Source organism: Ambystoma mexicanum, chromosome 4p (assembly GCF_040938575.1).
Source record: "Ambystoma mexicanum isolate Mex_15411 chromosome 4p, UKY_AmexF1_1, whole genome shotgun sequence".
Lineage (NCBI taxonomy): Eukaryota > Metazoa > Chordata > Amphibia > Caudata > Ambystomatidae > Ambystoma > Ambystoma mexicanum.
This window is the reverse complement of record NC_090927.1, coordinates 698,653,150-698,662,578: the sequence shown is the minus strand read 5'-3', so window position 1 is coordinate 698,662,578 and position 9,429 is coordinate 698,653,150. Positions and strand designations below refer to the sequence as shown.

Genomic DNA, 9,429 nt, shown 5'->3' with positions numbered 1-9,429 from the left:
GACAGCCTGGCCCGCTGGTACCACCGAAGGCTGCAGGGAAGTGAACCAGATCACCTTGCAGTAGAACTCAGTAAAATATGTACTATTTGATGATGTGGTGTCAACAGACACACTGTAAATGCTCCCTTGTCACGTGCCAGGGGACAGGAAGGGGAGGAGCGGGAGGCGGGAGAAATGGGCAGTTGAAGTTGAGAGTTGATGCAATAAAGATGTGCCGTCTTATCCTCTCGTGTCCATCTCCTCACTGGTGTGACTGGCTGAGTGAGACCGTGTGGGCGCCTCAGGCGAGGCAACGTTAGAGGATTTCATCGATAGCATCATCTCCATCTACACGCTGTCCATCCGTTCTGTCCAGTAGTGACTGTTAACACTTTTAAAGTGCTCATTGTCCAGTGTGTAGTGGCAAGGTGGGCTCCAAAAGCACTGTGTCCTGCAGTGGATAATGCTCCATTTCAACTGTGTTGTATGGAATACTGCTATCAGACAATGTTTTTTGATGGGTGCTAGCAAGTGACAATGGCACAAGTGTAATTATTGGCACGGGGAGCACCCCTTAAATTGAGGATGTACTCTGAGAGATTTGTGGTGCTGGATCTGTACCATAAATTAGGGTAACCAGATTTTCTAAAAAAAAAACCCGGACGGGCTATGGAAATAGAAGTAGGACTAAAGAAAATACACATTCGACTTTAGTCCTACTTCTGTTTCGTTGGCCCGTTGCGGGGGTCATGGAGGGGGTGTGCTAACAGGCACACTCCTCGCATTGGAGGAGAGCGCTGGGGAGGGGAAAGGGGAGGAAATGGGGGCCCATTCTCACAGGAAAAGTTGCGCCGGGACCCGATTTCGGTATTTCGAAATCGGGGCCCGGCAAAAAAAAAACGGCAAAAAAGGTCTGTAATCAAAACCCCGGACGGGGTTTATAAACTAAAAAAACTCCCGGGACCCCGGGACGTCAGGTGATTTCCCCGGACTGTCCCGGGAAAACCCGGACGTCTGGTCACCCTACCATAAATGCATCCATCCACATATCATGCACTCACCATAATAATACAACGGAAGTCCAGTGGCACTGACAATACGTAATACACCATCCCCATCCTTTCATATTATTTTTTTTATAGAGGGGAGTGAGGGATTGTGCCACATCGTGGGGTACAAAAAGTTACTTACCCAATAAAAGTGTTATGTCAATATTCGCACATGGCACACAGGGCTGACGGTAGGAGCCTCCACGCAATCATTTTGTAAGGGAGCAGGAACTAGCTGGATAGTGGACACAAAACGCTGGTTGGTTTCCTTTGTCTAAACCCCCCACCCCTCCTTCCTCGTGTCTTTTACTTCAGTATTCACAGTTGACCGAGACAACAGGGGCCCGACCCGCTTAACTGGTGTTGCAACACGTTCTGCACGTAGCTCTTATCACATGCAGAAGTGTGGACCAAATGCGAGTTATTTCCGCCAGTGACATCGGCTTCAGTTAAGGTTCCCATAGCGAACACGTGATGTGTCGCCGCAATACAAGCAGGAACGCCGTAGTCATACCCTGACCTTATAGATCTAGGCTGGATGAAATTTAAGGCCGTGTTTCCAATCATCTGACATACCCCAACCGCAGGCTTTCCTTCTTTTTTGCATTAAGCCAATCGTTTGCCAATGGGGAAGTCAAATGTAGGTTTTATATCACCTGACACACCCCGACTGGATGTTTTTCCCTCCTTTTTGCAGTAAACTAATCGTTCAGCCACCTGGAAAAGAAACGGAGGGTGCGTGTCCATTTTTGAAAGACATACTACCAGTCTGATTATTCAATCTAACTCCCACGCAGAAAACAAAGGCTTGACATAATCCCAGGTGGAATGAAACAGTAGCAATTAACTGCCAATACGTCAGCTACCTTAACTACGGGTAAGAAAATAAGCGGGGACAGCAACTATAGGATGCAGAACCAATGGGAAATTATCCACTACAATATACTCATTATGAAGTGCTAACACGCATCGCTTCTGTTGATATTTAGATCCTTATGTTGTTTTACTAATCCGAAGAAGCCCCAGATCGAAAAACATACGAGTGGACGCACCAAACACCTCGAAGCCTGCACGGGTGACCACGCATGGAAGACTGGTAAGGAATCAAGGAGAAACCTCGCCTCCCCTATCTTCCGGCTGGTCTCTTCAACTAACAGATAATTGTGGTGACATTGGGGATGAAGTGCTGTAACATTTTGACTAGGGACTTGCATGCTAAAGGTGTACCTCCCTCGCCTCACATTATGATGTAAGACAAATACTTAAAGTGACAGATTAGTAATTCACCTTTGGACTTATGTTCTACTAACAATGGATATCTATGTTTAGTGGGTTCGCTTGAGGAGAGAATGTGTACACTTTAAAAGATGTGTGGTGGTTTAATGCGCATTTTGCACCCAGCCAAGATTCACTTGCACAAGTTGTTAGCTGTTTTGAGATTCAAGCTCTTTAACATATGGATACTTTACATTCAATGTTTGTTGTTTTTGTTGATGGGGTAGATGTCCATTGTTGTTGCAAGGAAGTGTTTTGCTCATGGATTAAGGACTGGGCACTAAAGCGAAACAAAACAGGAATCACATTTGTTATTTAAACTGCATTTTTCAATACTGAAGATTTATATTGTACAAAACCTAAGCCCCTGATGAATTTCCTACACAACAATTCAAAGGAAAGAAACATGTTGGTCATACAAAAATGTGTGTATTTTTTAATATATATGTGTTTTATGAAGCTGAGGATGAATCCCGGTATGTTTGGAATGGTATGAACGATATGCAAGGAAAGCAGTGCTTTGCGAATGAGGTATGGCCAATGGGAAACCCCACAGCACTAGACACTTTACTAGGGACAAATCTACTCTTCGTTGTATTTTGTATTTTGTATTTGTATGACTAGTCAACCACTGCTATGATCTTAATCGTCTAATTTAATGATTAAAATATGTATTTTTCTAAATCAATGTGTTAACCTATCCTTAATGCCTAGTTGAAGGCAGCAAAGGTGTACATTTCCCCTGTATAACGAATTCTCCTACATCACAAGCACATTGTGTGTGCAAAGTTAAGGTTATATACCTTTTTGAAGGGATTGCTTGGTGGTGTGTTTCCCCTTCAGCCTCTCTAAGTAGGATGTAGATCATGGGGTACAAAATGTTACTTACCCAATAAAACTGTTATGTCAATATTCGCACATGGCACACAGGTGCCTTCTCCGTCCTGCTTGGCCTCCTTCTGAGTTCTGCACTGCCTCCTGCCTCCTGGACCTGCAGCTCCTATGCCTGTACTGGGCCTTGATCCTCTGAGCCCGATAGACAATGATGGCAATTCATCTCTGGAGTGTCCGCCAAATTTGCTGACTGAACACAGCCCAGTCACTGCCAGTCGAATAATCACCCCCTGTTACTGCAGCGCATGCACTGAAGAGGCACATGCGGTCAGGCCTGGATGCCCGGGAACTGATAGCAACACTACTTGGTAGGATCATAAAATGAAGCATGTGGTGCTAGCCTGGCTTTGCTGACAGAAGCAGCAGCCAGGCATGCAACCAGTGCTCAGACTGAGTCTGATTTTGAGTCAGAGCCGTTACCCCTGATAAAAGTACAGCAACTTAACGTAATAAAATTAAATGATGCAGCAGCATCAACTGCATCATGATGGCGGAGGTCTTGAATCTTCTTGGAGGACTCTCTGACTGCTGGTGGCGCCCAGTAGAGGCTGGCACATCAGGCAGCCACCAGCATGGCCTAATGCAAAGACCGTCCCTGCCCACCATTTCCTCCTGTGATTGCGGGTGCACTCCAGTCCATCGTTCTTTGTTTCGGCAAGGGTGACCTGGGAGGCCTGTTGAGGGTGAGTGCCTCAGATCTGTCAATGTCAGCATTGGAGCTGGCACCCCAAGTAACAAGCAGTGTTCCATTCAGTAGTGCCCCTGAGTGATCCCCTCCGGTACTCCCTGGGATCGGGGTGGTTGAGACATTGGGTGACCAGCCTTCTTGCTTCCCAACCTGATAATGTCACCATTTGCAGGATGACCTGCCAAACTGCACATCTGCTGGGTAGGGGCCGTGTGGTTAGGTGTACTGCAGTGTGACCGCTGGCGGCAGCTCTGGTGGTGGGCCTGAGAAGGGGCCCTCCATGTGGATGATGGGTCCAGAATGGGCTGGGGATGTTCCCTTGCCTCTCTGTTCTGAAGGGGTGCAAGGAAACTGTTTCCTGGTCTGTGTTCTGTTGCAGTCATTAACCGGGAAGTTCTCGCGGGCACCTGGTCTTCCTAGTGTGGCAGTGTTTGGTGTAGTTCGGAAGCGGTCTGGGGGCATTGCCTGTTCTATAGGCCTCTTGGTGTAGTTCTTGGACTGAAGGCCCATCCTGGCGCGGATTCACTGCTGAGCTCTGGTCCTGCACTGGGCCCCTTTTGGTGGCTGACTGGAGGCTGGTCCTTGCCTGCTCCATTGGCCGCTAGCAGTAGTTCTTGGCCCTGTGAGCCCATCCTGGCTGGACATCATTGCCGAGTTGTTGGCCTGGATTGTGCCCCTGTTTGTTGCTGACTGGTGGCTGGTTCTGACCTTACTTAGTGCTTGCTTTGTTCTGTTCAGCGGCACATTGGTTTTGTATCTGTGCCACTCCAGAGAAAGTTGGTCCTTGATCTACGACCAGTCAGCTGTGCCTGTGCTCCATTATCTCTGTGCCACTGGCTTGCCCTTCTGTCCTGCTGTGTAAGATGCTCACATTGGCATGCTAGACTTTACACATCGCGGCCTGACTGGCCACGCTCATCACCTGGCAAAGCATCAAGTCTCACAACATCCTTGCCAAGCATGCCCTCCGCCTGCCGCTGGACTCTGTTCTTGTTTTGGACTTCCCTCGTGAGCCTGCCACTGGACTCTCTTCCTCGTCTGGACTTTCCTCTCAAGCACCTGAGCCGTCTGCGACTCTCTTGCTGCTAGGCCACCTGGTGAGTTCGTAGTGCATCATGCAGTTTCGCCATCCATCTCTTTCTCTCCCTTTCCTTCTCTTTGCCCTCTCCCCCTTGGTGCTGTCCATCTCCCCTATCCACTCTAACTGCCACTATATCAATTATCCTATCTCTCTTTCTAAGCCTGGTAGGAAAAAGTTCAAGAAGGATGTCCTGGTCTCCAATCCAGGCCTGCCCATTGCCGACATCTATGTCAATGCTTCTTCCAGACAGACTGCACTGGCATCCGCTTTGTCGTTCCCTCTCCGGACATTTGGATTCCCCATATGGTCTCTGTACTGTTCCCTTTCTCTTCCTCTCCCATTAATAGTGGAACCCATTGCAAAGTCCTCTTGGCATACTTCATTTCCTCTAGGGCCATCATTAATGTCTACCTGAATGGCACTGTCATGGTCCAGGGCTCTCAGCCTAACCTCCTCATTCTTCAAAGGCGTCTTCTGTCGCTCATCAACTTCCTACCTTCACCTGCCTCTCCTCCATCTGCCACCCCTCTGGCCCCTCTGCAACCACTGACGGGTGTATCACATTCCTGTATCCCGCTTTGGAAGAGCTTTAAAAGAGGCAACCTGCTCCACTTAGTAACCCTCAACTCTCGCTCTGCCATCAAAGACTCCTCTGACATCTGCCACCTCCTTGATGACCTCAATGTCTTTGCACTCGCTGAGACGTGGTTCACGGCTGGCTCTGTCATGGGTTTTGACACTCTTCACCCAGATGGTTACAAGATCCTCTCTAAACCCAGGCCTAACTGGTCCGGGTGGTGGAATGGTCCTGACCTTCCCTGATTGGGTCCCTGCTACTATCATACCCACTCAGTCCTACTCCACCTTCAAATACCTTGTCTGCAGGCGTTGTGTCCCTCCTATCCTCTCTCTGACTCTGGCCACTCTCCACAAGCCCCATGGCCTAGCCTCCCTCTTCTTCTCGGAGTGGGCTGAACTCACCTCTTCTCTCCTGGCCTCCACCTCCAAGCTTCTCCTCCTCTGTGACTTCAATATTCACCTTGACTCCCCTGATGTGGCTTCTGGACTCTTCTGCAACCTCTGTGACTCTCTTTCCCTTTCCATTCTTCCCTGTCCTCTCACCTGCACCTTCTGGGTCCACCGGCTAAGGCCCCGCTCGCACTGCCAGTCCACTTCTCCATCATTCGACCTAGGAAGCGAGTGTCACTTGCTCCAGCCTTGGCTGAGTTCTGCAATCACTCCTTTTCCACCTGATCCTTCTCCTCACTCCTCGAGCACGCCCTTGTGCACCCCTCCTCAAAAAGCCTTCTGCCGACCCTTCCTGTCTGGCTAACTACCACCCTATCTCCATTAACCCCTTCCTTGGTAAACTCTTGGAGAAGCTGTCCATCTCCCAGCTTATCGACTACACTAAATCTGTTGGGAGTCTCCACAAATACCAGTCTGGTTTCAAGCAGCCAGAAGCACAGAAACTGCACTCCTGACCACCCTTGCAGACTTGCTCTCTAATCTTGATTCCAACTGTCCTTCCATTCTCATCCTTCTTGATCGTTCCTCTGCCTTTAATACTGTCAATCATGCCACCCTTATAATATGGCTCTGTGATACCCTTGTCATCACAGACTTGGCTCTCTTTCCTCTCGGACTGACCTTCCCAGGTTCAGCTTGGCCCTTTTCTCTCGGCCATCTCACTCTCTGCCTGTGGCGCCCCTAAGGGCTCTATCGTCTCAGCTTGGCTTTTCAGCATCTACATTGCCCCTCTAGCCCACTTGATTTCTGCCTTCTCTCCTAACTTTCAGTGTTATGAGGATGACATGCAGCTCTCCTTCAAGCTTCCCTCCTCTTCCTCTCTCATTCCTGACTGTGTGTCTGCTATTCAGGCATGGTGTACTGCTAACAATCTCTGCCTTAATGCCAGTAAGATTGAGATGCTTCTCATTGGGACAATAGTTCCATTCTTCTCTCCTCTCCTTCCCTTCTCACATCACAGACCTTGCCAATAAGGGCCTACTTTCAGCTGCACCTCCTCAGAGGCCTTCTCCCTTTCCTACCTTCCCCCAAAAACTCAATGTCTCCAGAGCTCTAGTCCTCCTCTACAGGCTTGACTATTACAACAGCCTCTTCCTCAATCTTCCTAACTCCTCCCTTCGCCCCTTCAACTAATCCAGAATAGGACTCCAAGATTAATCCATGGCCTCAAGCCCAGAGAAAGTATCTCTCAGCCCTAAAATCTTTCCACTGGCTCCCGGGTGCTTCGAGGATCAAGTTCAAGACCATATGCATCAGCAATAGGGCTGTCTGGGGCCTGGGTCCCCACTATATCCAACTCTCTCTTGCTAGAACCCTCCCTGCTAGATCCCTTTGGTCCACTAACTCCAACTCTCTGCAGATTTGATGTTTTTTCCAAGCAGAGAGTGGGGGTAGATCGCTCTCCTCCGCAGGTGCCTCCTTCTGGAATGGCCTCACTGACCTCCTCAGACTTGAGCTGGACATCCTTAAGTCCGGGAAGCTTCTCAAGACCCTCCTTTTCTCTTCCACCTTCCCTCTCCACCTCCCTTGCTAGTGTCCCCCTCTGCTCTTTTGACTGGCTGTCTGGTTCTTGCAGACTCATACAGGGCATCTGGCTCTACTCGACCAGTCTACTCCTGCACTTGGTCCCCTGATCCTCCCACATCCTGCCTGCACTGGTCCTTCCTGGCTCCCTCCCCCTGCACTAGCTTGGCTGGGCCTGCACCCCTTGAGCCCTTCCAGCCCGTCCCTTGCACTTAGCACATGGACCATCTCCCCCTGCACTCTCTGCATTCCCCTTGCTCAATCCACCTGGCCTCTGCTCACACTCGCTTAACTCATGGCCCTCCCTCCCTAACCAGCAATCTCCCCACTAGCACTTCTTGTTACTGCAGTTGCACGATCCGACTGTCACTTGCACGATCCGACTGTCACAATGCCTACTCATACCATTTTTTTTTTCTTCATCCCTGCCCCCATTCATGTCTTGTTGCACCTTAAAGAACCGTGTCTATAGACACATTATGAATGCTCAATAAATAAATAAATACATGTTGTAGGATTGTTTAGCGTGTTTTGGGAGCACAGAGTACAGCACCACTGCACAGGATCAATGTATAGGATGTTTTTTTTTTTTTGAAGTGCAGCGCCACTGCATGGTTTTTGTGCATTGATATAATGTGGTACAGCAAGACATGTGTTATTGAGCATTTTTATGCTGCGCCACTGCATGGGTTTGGTGCATTGCTATGATGCAGTTGTTTCAAGCTATGTGTTGCCAGTGTAACATGGACATATAAGTAAGGGCAGATTATTCAGTCAAAAACGATTTTTACATATAAAATGCAAATACATTTTTCACAGTTAAAAGCACACATCTGTACCTTCAAAATGCACACCATTTCTCACCTGAAATTCCTATGTTGCAAGAGACACATTTGGTAATTAACAAACTAATCTCACTAACAAGACTAATAATTATAACTCATTAATAAAAGAATGTGTCTTCACTGCAAAAAGAGGCAGACTCTGAAAATCAGTTTTAAACACACATTCAAGTTTTTTTTTTCTTTTTTTTTTTTTCTTTGCCTTTCTGTGCTCTGTCCACAGTAACTGCAGGAAGCAAAGACTTCGAATAAGCAGGAAATCAGCGTGTTACAGTTGCAACTGTATAAGAAGAACCATTGTTAAAAGTAGGAGGATAGAACATGATTGATTCTGATTGGAGCCCGTCACATCAAGCATCATGTTAGAGGCTGTGACTAGTGCTTTGCTGCAGAATCTGGGGGAAGAAAGGCAGAGACATCTTGATACAGCTCGAAGAAGGACGGGGTTGACAGCTGTGGATGCCTGATTCCTAAAGCAGATTCAACTTGGTTGCAGAGACTGGCTTTTCCAGTCAACAAGTCCCAGTTCGAGTGACAGCAGATGCTTGTCCTTGCTGGGTGAACCCCTCCAGAAGGCGAACAGCCAAAGAAGTTGCATGCTGAATAAGCCTGGTAATTATCTCGCTGAGGTGTGGGGGCTGAGTGTGTACGAAAATATTCAGTCAGTGTAGGAAAGGAGATTCCTGTGCTTTACTCACGTGTTTAATGTTGCAAATTGAATTCTTGTCTCCGCCACTCTCTTTTCAGTGTATCACAGATAATGCTGTTACTGTGCTATTTCATTTATTTCTGTAAAGAGTGAGATCGTGTTTAAATGCAACTTTTATAATACACAAAAATATCTGAAAGCAGACGGGTGGTGTGTTTTATATTTACCAATACAGTGCTGATGATGTGGGGAGATGTTTAGACAGTGCAATTGTCATTTTCAAGGTAGCTAAAAATAAGATTTGGCTGCAGCTGTGTGCACAATGTCGTTCAGTATGAGCAATTATAACTAACTGTGTGGGTTGTAGTCTGCCGGAGGTCTATGAGTCGGCAGAAAGGGAGGCCCGGGACATAGTTCAC

The 9,429-nt window shown here is 47.9% G+C and overlaps 1 long non-coding RNA gene across 1 annotated transcript; it reads left to right on the top strand.

The window, feature by feature from the left end:
- The first annotated feature begins 858 nt into the window (after positions 1 to 858).
- Positions 859 to 9,209, top strand: LOC138452612 (uncharacterized). Its single transcript, XR_011260263.1, has 3 exons — positions 859 to 1,905; positions 2,018 to 2,124; positions 8,585 to 9,209. It is a non-coding gene; the product is annotated as an uncharacterized lncRNA (long non-coding RNA).
- The last annotated feature ends 220 nt before the right edge of the window (positions 9,210 to 9,429 follow it).